Source organism: Colias philodice, chromosome 28, assembly GCF_061535455.1.
Source record: "Colias philodice isolate Cphi_HAF_F1 chromosome 28, ilColPhil1 Martin Lab GWU primary, whole genome shotgun sequence".
NCBI lineage: Eukaryota > Metazoa > Arthropoda > Insecta > Lepidoptera > Pieridae > Colias > Colias philodice.
The window spans coordinates 2,881,492-2,896,752 of record NC_143113.1 but is presented as its reverse complement, the minus strand read 5'-3'; the positions used below and the strand labels follow the sequence as shown (position 1 = coordinate 2,896,752).

At 31.9% G+C, this 15,261-nt stretch overlaps 1 protein-coding gene and 1 long non-coding RNA gene across 4 annotated transcripts in view; one reads left to right on the top strand and one right to left on the bottom strand.

Moving 5' to 3' along the window:
• The window catches only part of Dll (homeotic protein distal-less), a 93,835-nt gene extending 78,962 nt beyond the window's left edge, over positions 1 to 14,873 (bottom strand). For all 3 annotated transcript variants that reach the window (XM_089712292.1, XM_089712294.1, XM_089712293.1), the window contains exon 1: positions 14,322 to 14,873. The gene's annotated coding sequence lies outside the window, so the exon portion shown is untranslated. The remainder of the gene's footprint in view (positions 1 to 14,321) is intronic.
• The window catches only part of LOC149476246 (uncharacterized), a 134,028-nt gene that overhangs the window by 57,719 nt on the left and 61,048 nt on the right, over positions 1 to 15,261 (top strand). The window lies entirely within an intron of this gene.

The following is a 15,261-nucleotide window of genomic DNA, read 5'->3' as shown; positions in this document are numbered from 1 at the left end:
GATCGACTTCTGAAACTATAATATTCTTATGCCAAATACAATGTTATTCCACAGGATTAAATTTTCATCTTTGTTAATTATCTGACTGCAAAGCACATGAGACGAATTACTTTATTCTTATCAGGAGCCATCATAAAATAGTTTGCATTGTTTGATTTAAAAAAATATTTTTGGAGAGATCGCAAAATTCTACGATTTATATATCTTAATTTACATCTGACGTATAGAAACAAATCCCGTTAAATCCACATCATGGTATCCCTATTTTCGGCAAGTTTTAATTACACCTTCCATCCTCTTCTATCATTCATAAATCACATACATCCATCTCACTTCGTTTGTTCTTGCCGGCGCCTAGGTCGGGTCAAATTTTTTTTATCTGTCCGTTGATTACTCATGTAGTAATAACAATGTTTAGGAACAGCTAATTGGTGTAAATTTTTATTGAAAATTATCACTGCCGTTATTTGTGAATCAATTTATTATTGTAATTTGTTTTATATGTTGTTTGTTTAACATAGCTTTAGTGTTAAAATGATTATTTGATAACTGGTTTGAAGCAATTATGATAATCAAGAATGTATAAATCATTTTCGTGTAAAAATACTGAATTTACTTTTTATTTTTTAATCTGACAATGTATTCCATGCCGTAGAGAAATAAAAAACCGTAGTAAAAAACACAAAACCATAGTCAACCAAGTAATTCGAAATAAGAATCAACGTCTAAGATTCGCGTGCTTGTCGATGGTCATGCAAAGATAACCAAATAGCACAAGGTGACGCATCATAATCTATGTGGGCTTTATTCTTGAAACATTGTCTTTAACCATAGACAATCTTGAATATAGAATATGGTGACCTGTTTTGGTGTTGGTATTCTTGAATTGTCTTCGGTTGTAATTTGAATAACGAAGAGGATTGAGCATTTTTGATCGCAACTTGATTATTATGAATTATTGTTAACTTCAAATCGTTTTTCAACAAACTATATTACATTGAATAACGTTTAATTTCTACTAAGCGACGAATATCAGGATATGAATGGAACAGATAATGAAAACATGGAATAACCATTTACAATGGTAAGCTAATAAAACTTTTATATCTTCCTAGATAATAGGTACATCTCTTCTGCTGTCATGCTAAATACTAATATTTCTACTTCTTTATACCTTTGCTGCATAAATCTTTCTACATTCTACTAATAATTACATTATCTTTCTCTACAAAGAAAAAACCGATTTTCCAAGGCACAGTCAATAGCTTTTTGTGTTCCACCTTGCTTTTTGTAAAAAATATTTTTGTGTAAGTCAATTTTTGTGGTCATCTTTCAAAATTTGTTTACAATGTCTAGTCCAGTTATGCCTTTCCTTTCTAAATACCTATGTTTAATGGTCCTTGACTATGATTATTTGAACCTCATTACATTTGCTTGGGGCACTTGTTCCCATGGGCTCAGGATTCGGATGATCGCACCTGATTCAATTCTATTTACGATAGTTATAAATTTTACTTAACTGTGACTTAAGTTGACTAAGTTTCGACAAGATAATATTTCGCTACAGAATTCACTCCTTCAGGCACTCCTTCTATTATAGTAAATTAAACGCAGTTCCCAGTTCTTATCTGACTATGAATTGATTCGCTAGTAACGTGAAAGTTTGTGTATGTATTTCTATTTTGTTCTCGAAAAATGAGAGATCAGTTGTGATACAATGAAATTTAAACATCAATTTATTTAACGAGCCCGCTTTTGAATAATCGAGATACACAAAAGTAATTTGCTACGTAAGGCAGATATAAAGGAGAGCCGGCAAAAAATGTGTAGTAAAAAATATGTATTCAAAAAAAATACGCTAAACTCATAAAATTATTGTATTGTGGCCAATCCTTGATAATCCGTCAAATCGAGTCTAAAGGAGTCGGTTACAGACAAATATACAGGTGAACGTAGATAATAAAAGCGTGTTAAAAATTATGAAAATTTGTGCATCTTAGTTGAACACGATAACGACATTTTAAGACATTAGTTTTTATAAGATTATTTAAATTAACTTGCTATCGTTAATTAAAAACTTCGGTGTCTTCATTACTTTCTAGTTAGGTAATCAATAAAAAAATTATTATGACAAAGCACTGAAAAAATATAATAAGCAAGCTTATAAAAGGTTCAAACGTGCGGGTATAATTACGTATGCAGTGACATTTTAGATTATTAGTACCTTAGGTTATTTTTTCTAATGCATGTTGTGACAATTTTAATATTCACAAAGAAATTTCTTGATACACAAGAAAGTTATTAGAAAGTGCATAAATTGTAAGTACATGATTTCACAAAGAGAATATCGTTAGTGCAAAAAGCGTTGACTTTTTATTAATTTCACACTAACTCGTTTTTTTTATTAGATAGAGTGATTCAAGAGGAAGGTTTTAGTATATAAATTATTAGGTTTCAGACAAAGCGGGCGAAAAGCTAATAAATAATAAATTTAGACTCGACAATGTAACTTTTTAAAAGTTTTTTTAGATGTAACGTGATTCATAAATATTTTGTTGAAAGTCAGAAAATCCTTACCAAACCACAAACAATTTTGTCAATATCGCAAACGTAAAAAGCGTGTCATTAAAATATGATCGCATGTTTCTTAATTCCCGCATTAATTAACAAAGATAATAAAAATACAAATTAATATTTTTTCCAAAACGTTCGCGTGCTATTCACTTTACGATCGAATATATAGAATTTGATACGCTATTACTAATCTGTGAGAGTACCGCTAGGCGGGATGTTTGATCTTTTAGAAAAATTTAATTTGATTACACATATTCATTAGTTGTGTTCGATTTACTATCTATGGTTTTTATTCTAAATTCGAAAAGGGCGCGATGTTGTGCTTTTTTTTTATTTAGGACAAGATGTTTCTGTTTTCCATTGACAAGATGAACTTTTTGGTAATAAAAAATAAAATCAAACTTTACAAATGTCAGTCTAAAATATAATGCGAACGTCTTAAAGATATAGGTTTAGATAGATTATGCAACATTTATAATTTTTGTATCTACATAATAATGAATACAGAGAATTTACATAAATACGTTTACATATTTACCAACTATACTTAATAATTTCTCCGCCGTTACATTACCTACAAACGTATAATTTGAATGCTTTAATTATTATCTATAGCTAATATTAGTAAACACTGGCATGTCGGTGTCGCATGTCACTGGCGGCCATTTTGAATTTCTATCTATGATTGACAGGTCTATTGTAATGGCGACTACTTGGCGCGAAGTCAAAACAATGTCTATTAGAACAAAGTTTTATTTCTTGTTTTGTTTTTTGTTTCTTTTAATCATTGTCAGTTATGTAACGGTGAAGAATAATTGAATTGACAATAAAATGGAACATCATTTTAGTGCAATTTATGAAGAGGTAAGTTTTAGCCTTGTTATTACAAATTTAACCAAAATTTATATTATTTTATGAGTTATGAGACTTACATTAAAGTACCAAGCAATAATTCATTTGATACCTATACTATTAAATTACTAGATATAAAGAAATATCATGTTTTACGTAATTACAACGTAATAAACTTTTTCATTCTATGAATACAATACTACAATATTATTATAAAAGGTGTCAGTATAAAAATAAAGACGTCCAAAGACATTTTTCTATTATCCACTTTTTGCTTTTCTAGTACACTCAATACTGTTAGTACTGTAGCATCTTCTATAGGGCTATAAAATTTGCCGTATTTGTCAGATTACTCAGTAAGTATGCAGTATAATATAGATCTTATTTATAAGCATATTGATGCAATCTATACAATAAAACTATAAAAAAAGATTATCGTAGTACGAGTTAAAAGCATAGATTAAAAATTAAAAACATTGTATGAAGGCAGATATTGCCGTCTCTGTCGCGCAGGTGCATCTTGAAAAACATCGGTATTTCGATAATCGATAATTTACGATATTTTGACGCAAAAAATCGCCATCAAAAGGTAATTTTAGATTATACGACGGCACAACTTTATGACAAGCGAACTTTTTACAAAGCAAAGGACACATTTGTGTTTTATTTCGTTTTTAGTGTTGACATAAAACAGCAGTTGCAATTTGTTTTGATTGTTAATTTGTGCGTCTTTTTTAACCATTCAGTTGACAATTGACACATCTTTCGTTAGTTTGAAATAAAAAAGTCTAGTTTCGAATCAATTAAAAATTGTAATGTAACAAATTAGAATTTTTATTTATCTATTGTTTTAAATTAGTATTTGTGAATGAAAATAGTGACTTTTTGTGATAGCTTAAACAGTTGTGGATATAACTGTGTATTTTTAATATCGGCTCAAGTACCTACCTAATAACAATTAGATAATAATTTACATAAATCAAGGACTGTAGGTACGTAGATAAAACACTTTTAGAGCATTATACTCGCACTATAGGTACTACTCTTAATTCAAAATCAAAATCGAAACGTCGACATTCGTCAATATAAAAAAAACGTTGTGTGGTTTTATGAAACCACGGTAAAAGTGAAACTGTTCGAACGGTTCCGAACACTGCTTTGTGTAGCGCATGTCGCGTGACGGTCGGCTGCCGAGTAGGTATACCTACTCGGCATCCGCGATACACGCGACATGCGCTACACAGACCAAAAAGTTTGAGACGATGTAATAAAAGTTTCACTTTAATAAACGTAAGAAATAAATCCAAGGAACATTTCATATAACAATTTCAGAATTTTAATTACTTATTTGTATTGTGTTTTAGTCAAAACATATTAAAGGCTTTTGATTCGATATTTATCATCAATCAAAATATCTGTATATCTTACAAACATTCCCCGTAATTCATCGTAGGTACCTACAGATAACGAAATTACAATTAGCAAAAATTATTTTAAGTTTCCAAATTCCAACCTATAAGCAATAATTATCCTTTAATCGTGACATCTGAAACACCTGACCTGAGCAATTTGAAATTAATATAATATTTTAACATTTTTTTAGTGACATTCGCTGACGATAAAAACTTAATGAGTATAGCAACAGTTTTTGCCGGTCTGGCAAAGTGATTGCTATCTCACGCAACGAAAATCTAAGAAATTAAACAGTTACACTAGTAGCCTGGGTATTAATGAAAGTGAATAACGGGCAGCTATCTGTGCAATGAGAAAACGTTTATGCATTCGGAAAAACGGCGCCAAAACATTTTCATGACTGTCACTTTGACAGTTGTGACATTAAATTTGGCTGCATGCATTAAAACCTTTGCCTTCATAATAAGTGACGACGACACCCAAAAACGAAAACTGATGACCTGGCAATGCATATGTACCTATTCAAGATAGAAATAGGTACGGTAGGTATAGCTTACCCAAATATATAGCGTTATGTATTTGTACTTCTCTTTGTACCAATTTACATCAAAGTATGAGGAAATTCCTCACTTATCTATTTAATTTGAATTGACATTAAAATATCTACCGCCTCCACTCAAAGGGTTTTATTGGCGGTGTCGCGTGCCGCTGCAAATTTGTTGTCACATATAGCCAATGCAACAATTTATTTTCGCTCCGACTTCTTTATTATTATGACATGACTCCTATAGACGGAGAATATGTATGATACCAAAGTACACGCAATAAGTCCACCACACGTCAATCGATAACCGATCGAAATCATTCACGACTTACCCATGACATTTATGTGTTGTGCCGCAAAAAAATTGCTTTTATTTATTTGACATAATTATCAATTTGTGGGTCAACAAAGAAAGCGCCGTGCAAACAAGTTATTTCGCAAATTAACTAATATTTATAAATTTTACGCCACTAATTAAGCCGGTGCTAAATTTAATTGATTTTACGATTCGTTAGAATGCGTTTTGATACGGGATAAAAGTTAAATTGTCTATGGTGCGAATAACCTCAACAGATTAAAAATTTTGAAAAACTTGTTTTTTTTTTATATTCAGCCTATCTCGAAAGTGGGTAATTCATAATTTCAATACAACTATAGATGGTGAAAGAAATATGGTCTAATTTACATAAATAAATAACATTAGGTATTGTTTTCATTCCCATTAATATACTGTCATTTTTAAATGACCCTATACATATAAGGAAAAATATAATCATAAGCGCTGTACATGAATAAACAAGTCTCTATTTATTTAAAACACCGACGAAAGGGTCCGTTCAAGAATTTCTCACGTTTTGACATTTACTATTTCCCGCCATTCGTCATATGTCAATCCTGTCGGCCATTTTGTCATTAGCCTAACATGGCAGCTAGAACGTAGAGTAGGCATTCGCCATTCATCATACAAACGATAAAACGCATGTATAATAAAATTTAATGTAATTGTGGCTGGTGCGTAATTATTTCACGCGTTATTTGCGATGAATGAAAAACTAGACACGCACTCTTGTATCAATGAAAAACCCGACAAAATAGGGAATTCAGTCTATCCAAAAAATGGCTATTGAACCTTCTACCGTATGTCAGGTACGTTGAAATATGTATATGTAAAAATGTTGTCCTTTCCGTAATGTCAAAACATATACGTTTTTAAACATGGAATGAAGTTAACGATTCTACAACAATAGGTTGCCATGTACACGTTAAAAAAAGAAAAAAACCGCAAAACAGCGGCTGACAAATGACAGATGTCGAATTGTATGAAATGTTGCGCCTACTGTTACTTTTCACAGTATTGCCAGTATCAGTATCAGTTAAAATGCTTTGTAAATGCCTTATTTTTTCGTAAAATTATTCACCAGCTTATTTGGATAGATAACGTTGTCATTCAGAAAAAGTATACAAGCCTACCTTTACGAGCATCATTTATCGACGCTTTTTTAACAAATTTTAACATTTGGCATTACAATTTTATTGATCGAAAGTTTGAATTGAAACAATTAAGTACTAATTACCGCAGTACAATGTACCTAGTTACATATTTAGATCTCATTGTGATAATTATCCTAAAAATACGTATCATTGACAAGTTTTTACTCAAAGAAATTAACAATGTGATCCTGTACTACATCTAACTTCATAAAATGTTACTAATTTCAACAAACAGATAAATGTGTTTGTCAAGTCAAGTATTTTATTTAATTGTTACCATTTAAACTAGCAGTGTACCAGTCGAAGATTGGTCGTACCAACTCACAAACATTCGTGGTCTCATGCACAATATTTTGCTAAAGATCGGCATATTATGATCAAATGCATAGTTTACGATTCTATAAAAAAACATACAGACAAACATTTTTATATTACCTGCACGCTAAATATTATTGAAGAAACTTCTTTATCGGGGTTGGAAAAAATTTAGTGTAACATTTTTTCGTTACGCGTGACATTTTTCCGATACGCGCCATCTTTTTTTTATCCCTACCTACCACGCGTGATTCGACGTATTTCTATAAAGTTGCATATATAGTAAATTATTTTTTGAAAAATAAGGTCATAAAGAAGTTTCACTTCTAACGTGTGTCCACTAGTACACGCACATATTTTTACCTATATGTATATTGTACTAGCTTACCGCCCGCGGCTTCGCCCGCTTTGTCTAAAACCCAATAAATTATATACTAAAACCTTCCTCTTGAATCACTCAATCTATTAAAAAAACCGCATCCAAATCCGTTGCGTACTTTTAAAGATTTAAGCATACAAAGGGACATAGGGACAGAGAAAGCTACGTTTTATACTAAGTGGTGATATCCAAAGGTTATAAATATAAATAAATGTCCATAATATTTAATACGTATAGGAAATCGAAAGTTATGATCAACAAGACTAATCTATTGAGCGGGAAAGTCTAGATATTAGATTATAGGAAGCGTTAGGGCTTGTCCAATTAAAGCAACTGTTAAGTTGAATTTATAAGACACTAGAAGTCCGCCCCGGCTTTGCCCGTGGTACATATTTCGCAATAAGGTAGTCTATGTCCTTTCTCGGGTATCAAAATATCTCCATACCAAATTTCATGCAAATTGGTTCAGTAGTTTAGGCGTGATTGAGTAACAGGCAGACAGATAGAGTTACTTTCGCATTTATAATATTAATAGTATGGATTAATGTCTACAATTAATATTTTAATCCAACTTTCCTACTAATATTATAAATGCGAAAGTTTGTGAGGATGGATATGTATGTGTGTGTTTGTTACTCTTTCACGCAAATACCTACTACTGAACGGATTACAATTAAATTTAGCACACATATAGAGGGTAACTTGGATTAACACAGAATAGGTTTATCCCGAAAATCCCACGATAACAGAAACTATGCGGGTTTTTCTTTGAAAGCTAGTATTTTATATATATGTACTAGCGGTCCGCCCCGGCTTCGCCCGTGGTAGGTACGTATGAAAAATAGATGTTGGCCGATTCTCAGACTTACCCGATATGCACAGAAAATTTCATGAGAATCGGTCCACCCGTTTCGGAGGAGTATGCAGACTAACATTGTGACACGAGAATTTTATATATATATGTATATATAATATATATATTTCTATACATATAGGTACACTAGCTGTCCCAGGATTCGTTGTTCAGCCTAACTTATATTACTTATTTTACTTAGGTATGTAAAATAGGACACAAAATTTAAAAATGAAAATTAGTCAGACGGTTTCGGAGTAGGTATGTAATATTTCAACAAAAAATGACCTAGGTAGGTATGTAGGTATGTATTTATCTAGTAGCTATGTATTTATCTAGTAGGTATGACTTAAAAACAGCATTTAGAGAGTTTCTTGCCGGCTTCTTTGGAGAAACTAGATACATTAAAAATTTGACTTTGATTGTTAAATAGGCAGTACAGGAAATTAATAGATTGGAATAGTCAGGATTTTTATAAGTAACGTAGCTCATAGAATTATAAATTTCCGATTTCCTTTGATTTTAATTGTTTTCCTGTAATCATATATCTACCTCTAATAATTATTGTGTTACCATAAAGTAGAGCAAAATATACATTTTTAATTTTTGTTGGTAAAAATCCCTGAAAAGATTCTTCAACTAATTTAACTGCAGTCTACTTACTTGACACTAGAGAGTAGTTACGTACTGTATACATTTTGAAGTAATATGCGTTTGTGTTGATACATGAAACTTTACATTAAAAAAAATACATTAAGCATCATTTTTTTGAACAACTAGCGGTCCGCCCCGGCTTCGCCCGTGGTACATGTTTACGTTTTCTCTACATAAGAACCATCCTCGTACTTCAAGGAATATAATAAAAAAAGAATTATCGAAATCGGTTCAGCCGTTCTCGAGTTATGCTCTTACCAACACATTTTGCGATTCATTTTTATATTATAGACTAGCGGTCCGCCCCGGCTTCGCCCGTGGTACTTACGTTTTCTCTACATAAAAACCATCCTCGTACTTCAAGGAATATAATAAAAAAAGAATTATCGAAATCGGTTCAGCCGTTCTCGAGTTATGCGCTTACCAACACATTTTGCGATTCATTTTTATATATAACGAGCGTAAAAAAAGAAAGAATAATAAGACACTGTGTATGAGAATTAAATGTAGATAAATTTGGGTTTGAAGCGATACCTACGTTGCAGTATTAGTTCGTAATCTTCTTATCTTATAATATAAGATAAGAAGACGGACACGGGAATTTTATATACCTACATATTATGTATATAAAATTCCCGTGTCACAATGTTAGTTACCATACTCCTCCAAAACGGCTGGACCGATTCTCATGAAATTTTCTGTGCATATCGGGTAAGTCTGAGAATCGGCCAACATCTATTTTATCGGGGCAGACCGCTAGTAACTTTGTAGATATATTTTATAATTTCTGTAATATTTTAAATATCTTATTAGAAATCGTACAGTAGCACTACTAATGAGAATTTGTGCGATTTTAAATTCAATTCTACTGACTATAACAATTTCTGGATAACTTATTGCAAGCCTTTTGTTACCAACACAGTATATAGAAAATACCTCCAAAAAGACCAAATTTTCAGAAATAAAAACGTTTTAGAAGTCTTCATAATGATTACCATGTTCTCTGACAAACATATTGCTTTAACCCTGCTGAGAAACTTACCTTTTTATTTGGGTCAGATATAAGCCTATTCCTTTTCTATCCTTATTAGAAACATTCAGAATTTATTGGATTTTACGAATATATTCTATGCAATGTATTCCCGTAAAGAGATGGCGTAGGTATTAGAAAAATCAATATTTAAATTGATTTTAAGAAATATTCTTTAACATTGGTAAGTTTTATACTTATAGAAGATAAAACCATTCAAATAGTAACAAATTTCTCAATCCAAAGCATTACATGATTGTAGGTAATTGGTATTTTCGTCCTAGTACTTATATTGAAGGGTTAGGAAGGGTAACAGAAACGCCGACCCGAGGTATAAATATATAATTAATATCGATTCATATGAAACTTTGTCAAACCTGTGTTTTAAATAATTATTGCTATAAAATGAGTTTATTATGTGTCGTTTAACTTTTTGACTAATGTATTTGAATGTGTAAATATATTTTGGTTTATTGGTTAATTATTTATTTATTGCGTAAAGGTTTGATAATATATTGTAAAGTTTTTATTGTGTTTATTATGATTTTTATGGGCTTTAATTATGTTTTTATGCTCTACCTAGAGCATTTTTTTTGCTTTCTCGATTAAAAAGTTTTTTTAATATGTATGCAGATATTAACATAAAATTTAAAAGTGAATGACCTAACTATTATTAAAAATCTATAATTTATTTCCCTTTTAATGTACCTTTTATATCATCGAAAAGTAAGCAGTATAACTACTAAGTTTGTAACAATCGGACGGTTTCTAAATTGCATTTGCCTATTTTTTATGACAAAAGACGATTTCTTATAGATTTTTTTGTACATAGATTCTTCAAAATAGTATTGAAGATAGGAAACAAGGTATGAGCTTACATTAATTGCAAAAAATAATTATTTTTGTGAATAAGTTTAATTTTATCTAACTAACTATACCTACCTAAGTTTGTTCTTTTTTTGTTTAAGACTAGTCTATGCGTTTCAAGGTAGTTTTAAAAATAGACTAATGAAAGTACAACAAAAATTAGGTCTTAATTTGTGTTTAGATTTTTTTTAATACAGAAAAATCGCATTATGTCGGCTCTCTTTTACCCTTCCTTTACCTAAGATTAGCGAGTAGAGTAACCTGCACGTATTTTTTAACTTATAATGGCTTCACCCGTATGTTTGTGTGTTTCTTGTCCTTTAGACTCGATTTTGACTCTTTATCTTTAAACGGACAGATTTCATTCAAACTGTATACAATCATCAAGGATTGGTGACAATACAATAATTTCATGAGACTATCTTAGTATAGTGTGTTTTATCGTTTTTAAACTAGTATATTAAGGTTTAGAAATAAGAACAGGGATTTTATTGATTTTTATTCATACAATATGGTACCTAGTGTGTTATTTTAACTACATTTATTTAAAGCTATTAGTAGCAACATGGATTTTTTTAAGTTTACTCCTCATAAATGACCGCCTCCTTGGTACAGTGGTTGACGCGTGAGCGTAGAACCGAGGACTGAGGAGTCCTGGGTTCGATTCCCGGTGGAGATGAAGAAAAAAAATGTCTCGGTCTGGCAGGACACAGAAGGCTGATCACCTACTTGTCCCTAAAGAAAATCGATCAGTGAAACAGATGTATGAATAATGCATCTGCCCCTTACCCCACTTTGGGACACGGGACTTCACACTTTTTTTATACATATCTAAAATCTAAATATAAGTCTGACATTCGATCTTACCTACCTTAACAAATTGATATTTCTCGCTACTATGATTCACTTCTTCTGCCTTTTAAATGCCATAGATATATTTTACCCCGTCATCATGAAATGATTCCTTTTTGACATCATCAATACAAAATATTTGTTTTTTTTTATATTTTATATGTTTAGCTATACTAAATTTTCTATTGATAATAATATGATACGACATTAAATTGCGAAAAAAAAATATTTAAGTTTCTTTTTCAATTGCCTAGATAGGTAGGTAGTAACATTATCAAATGCTTGTTCAAAGACTATCTATTACATAAAGATGATTTGGAATTAAAATTAAATTGAAATTAAGTTTTTAAAATCTAATGATATTTCCAATGGGTGATATCAAAATTTGCCTAGGTACCTATACAATTAATCTAGAATAGCACCCTGGGTTTTTTTTTCGCATACGATGATGAGTGTAGCCGCTAGACCATTTATAGTAGGTAGGTACCTACCAGAGTGCTTTCTTACGATTGACTGAATTATTTACCCCAAAAATAAATCTCAATATATTATGTAATATATATATATAATGTTTTAATACCCAAATATCATAGTAACGTATTTTGGCAATACAACACGTACAGTAAGTTGTATATTACATGATTACATCACGCGCAAACAAAATTACAGGCAATATTTTTTTAGAAAGCAGAGTGCGTGCTAATAATTCGATAGGTAGTTACTTTGTAAAGACTAAAATAATACCACGAAATTTATTTAACAAACAGATTTATAAGCATTTGATGAAGAAGGAAAGACAGAAAGAAAAAACGTTTATTATAACGTATTAGTAATATTGAAGAAAAATATGCCAATATACCTATTTGATAGTGGTGAAATATTCTTAATGATTGCTATCGTTTTTTACTGACTAGCCAGTCACCCCGGCTCCGCCCAGGTTGTCCCGGGATACCAAAAAAACCTATGCTCGAATGTAGCTTTCTGCTGGTGAAATAATTTTGAAGACTGGATTAGTAATTTTTGAGTCGCATAATTATTACAAGCATTTTTTCCTCTTTATGATATGAGCACCTATAGTCTATTTATCAGACAAAAAATAACTTGTCCTAACTACTAACATGTTTTAAACATTTTTTATAAATTTAGGACCAAGGGCAGATCCTTGGTCAAGTCAAGACACGTTCAATTACAAATTATAGTGCCAGGGAATAGAGAATCCATTAATAAGAAACTTATACATTAAAATTTTGTGCCATGGAATAGAGATTCCACAAATAAAAATTGGTACCTACATTTAAATTATTCTTCTTTCTAGATTATATTTCTCAAAATTTGCATCCATTGCTTCAACTTTATCTTACTATGTATAAATTCTATTTATTTTTGGTCCTTTGAACCGGATTTTTAGTCAATCAAAATTTTGACATTTAAATTTTATGTTAATTTTTAGGTAGGTATTGTTTCTCATTGATCTTGTTAGTCTATTCTTACTTATTGGAACTGACATAGAAGTCATTAATAACAGCCCTTTATTTTGTTCAATTGAAAAATAAACTTTATACGGCGTTTCTAGGGATAACTAACTATTGTAGAACATTAAATCAAATCAATTAGGTAGAGCGTATTGGAAGTTTTCTTTAGATTTCTAACAAAATTACTAGTGTCCGACCGAACTTTCGGTTTCGGTTTCGGTTTCGGCCGAGTTTCGGCCAAAAATCAAGTTTCGGCCGCAGTTTCGGTTTCGGCCAAAATCGGCCGAAACTTTTGCCGAAACCGAAACTTATTTCGCAAGTTCAGTGAACTTAGTTCACACACGTTCACGCTCGCCTAAATTCGTTTTCCTCGGCAACGCTTTGACGGACGCTGGTTGGTTGACCCACGCTGGTGGAAACAATTTTTGATTATCTATGTTGAGATTGGAACTGGGTGTAATAGTAATTAATAATAATTATATTTATATAAGAGGTACCTAAAAGAGACTGATTATATTCTTCTAAGTACAAATACCAATCCAAAGTATTAAAGTATTTAAAGTAACAGTAACAATTACTGATTTGATTTAGATGACTGATTTTACTGAGAACTTAACTTAAAAAAATAATAAAAATTAAAATTGTTAGTTATTATTAATATTTTAAAAATATTATTTTTTTATTTTATATTAAATAAATGATAACAACAAATTTAATATACTGTTTTTTCATTTCATGCCCTAATTAAGGCAAAATAATAGGTAAAATGCACCAAAGTTCAGTATTTTTAGAAATTTCATACTTGACCACGTGAGTTTCGGTTTCGGTTTCGGTTTCGGCCGAAACTGAAGCCACGGCCGAACATTCGGTTTCGGTTTCGGTTTCGGCCTGGAAACCAGTTTCGGTCGGACACTAAAAATTACCAAACATCATCTAAAATTTGATAGAGTCATTTCAAATTTTATACCAAAGTTAGAATTTTCATGAGCAGTTATTTTATAATCGAAATCATATCAATTACTTACGGTTGAAATGGAAATCAAAGTTGCTTTCACAGCATCACTTCACACACAAATAGTCACACTTAGTGTTATAGCACTTCACAGAGCTGAAGAATACCTCAGGTATTCAGAAATCGAGAGTGGAACACAGTTACAAGAATTACCAGGTATTGGGAGAACCGTGATCGGACTACAGATACAGGTGGATAATTAAAGACCAATTATATCCACGGATTAAAATTCCTCAATCAGAATACACGTGCCGACATACTCCAAAAACAAAACCGACCAGAGTCACTGGAAACCTTTTTCTTCACGTCACAGATGTCATTTTTGTTGGCTTTCGCAAAATCACGCACGCAGTTTATTCAATAGTCATTTTCAACACAATCACCGTACACTATACGCGATAACAGTCATCGAGTTTGAAAAAATCGGAATCGTCACTGACGGATGGCTAAAAAAAAAACAGAACCGCACACAAGCACAAAATTCTGTCCAATTAAAGATAATGTTTGTGGAAATTTTAATAGCGTTCCCCTCCGAAGAAATCCGACACAACCAACTCCCGTTGAATTTAAACACTTAATGATCGGTTGGAGGAAATTGTCCGAGAAACGAACGGCCCAATGTAGCTGCGTCTCGCTCTAATTAGTACGGATCTACGCCGCTTGTATGAGGCGTGTGGCGCTAGTGTGCTGTGGGGGGCGGATCGTACTTTGAGGTGTAACGTATATGAGGTGGAGCTTCCCTCTGATTGGTGGATGTAAATCGCGCGATTTTTTTCGTTTGTACGTGCAGTGCGCGCGGGTTGGTAACGCCGCATCGATCGTTGGCGCCTAGGTTGCCATTAATTTTTTTTATGGGTATTTTTTGGCGGCTCCGTGTTTTACTAACCTGTTATGGAGGCCACGCCCAGCGGGACGCAGGAACGTGTTGAGACCATGGACTATCAATACAGACT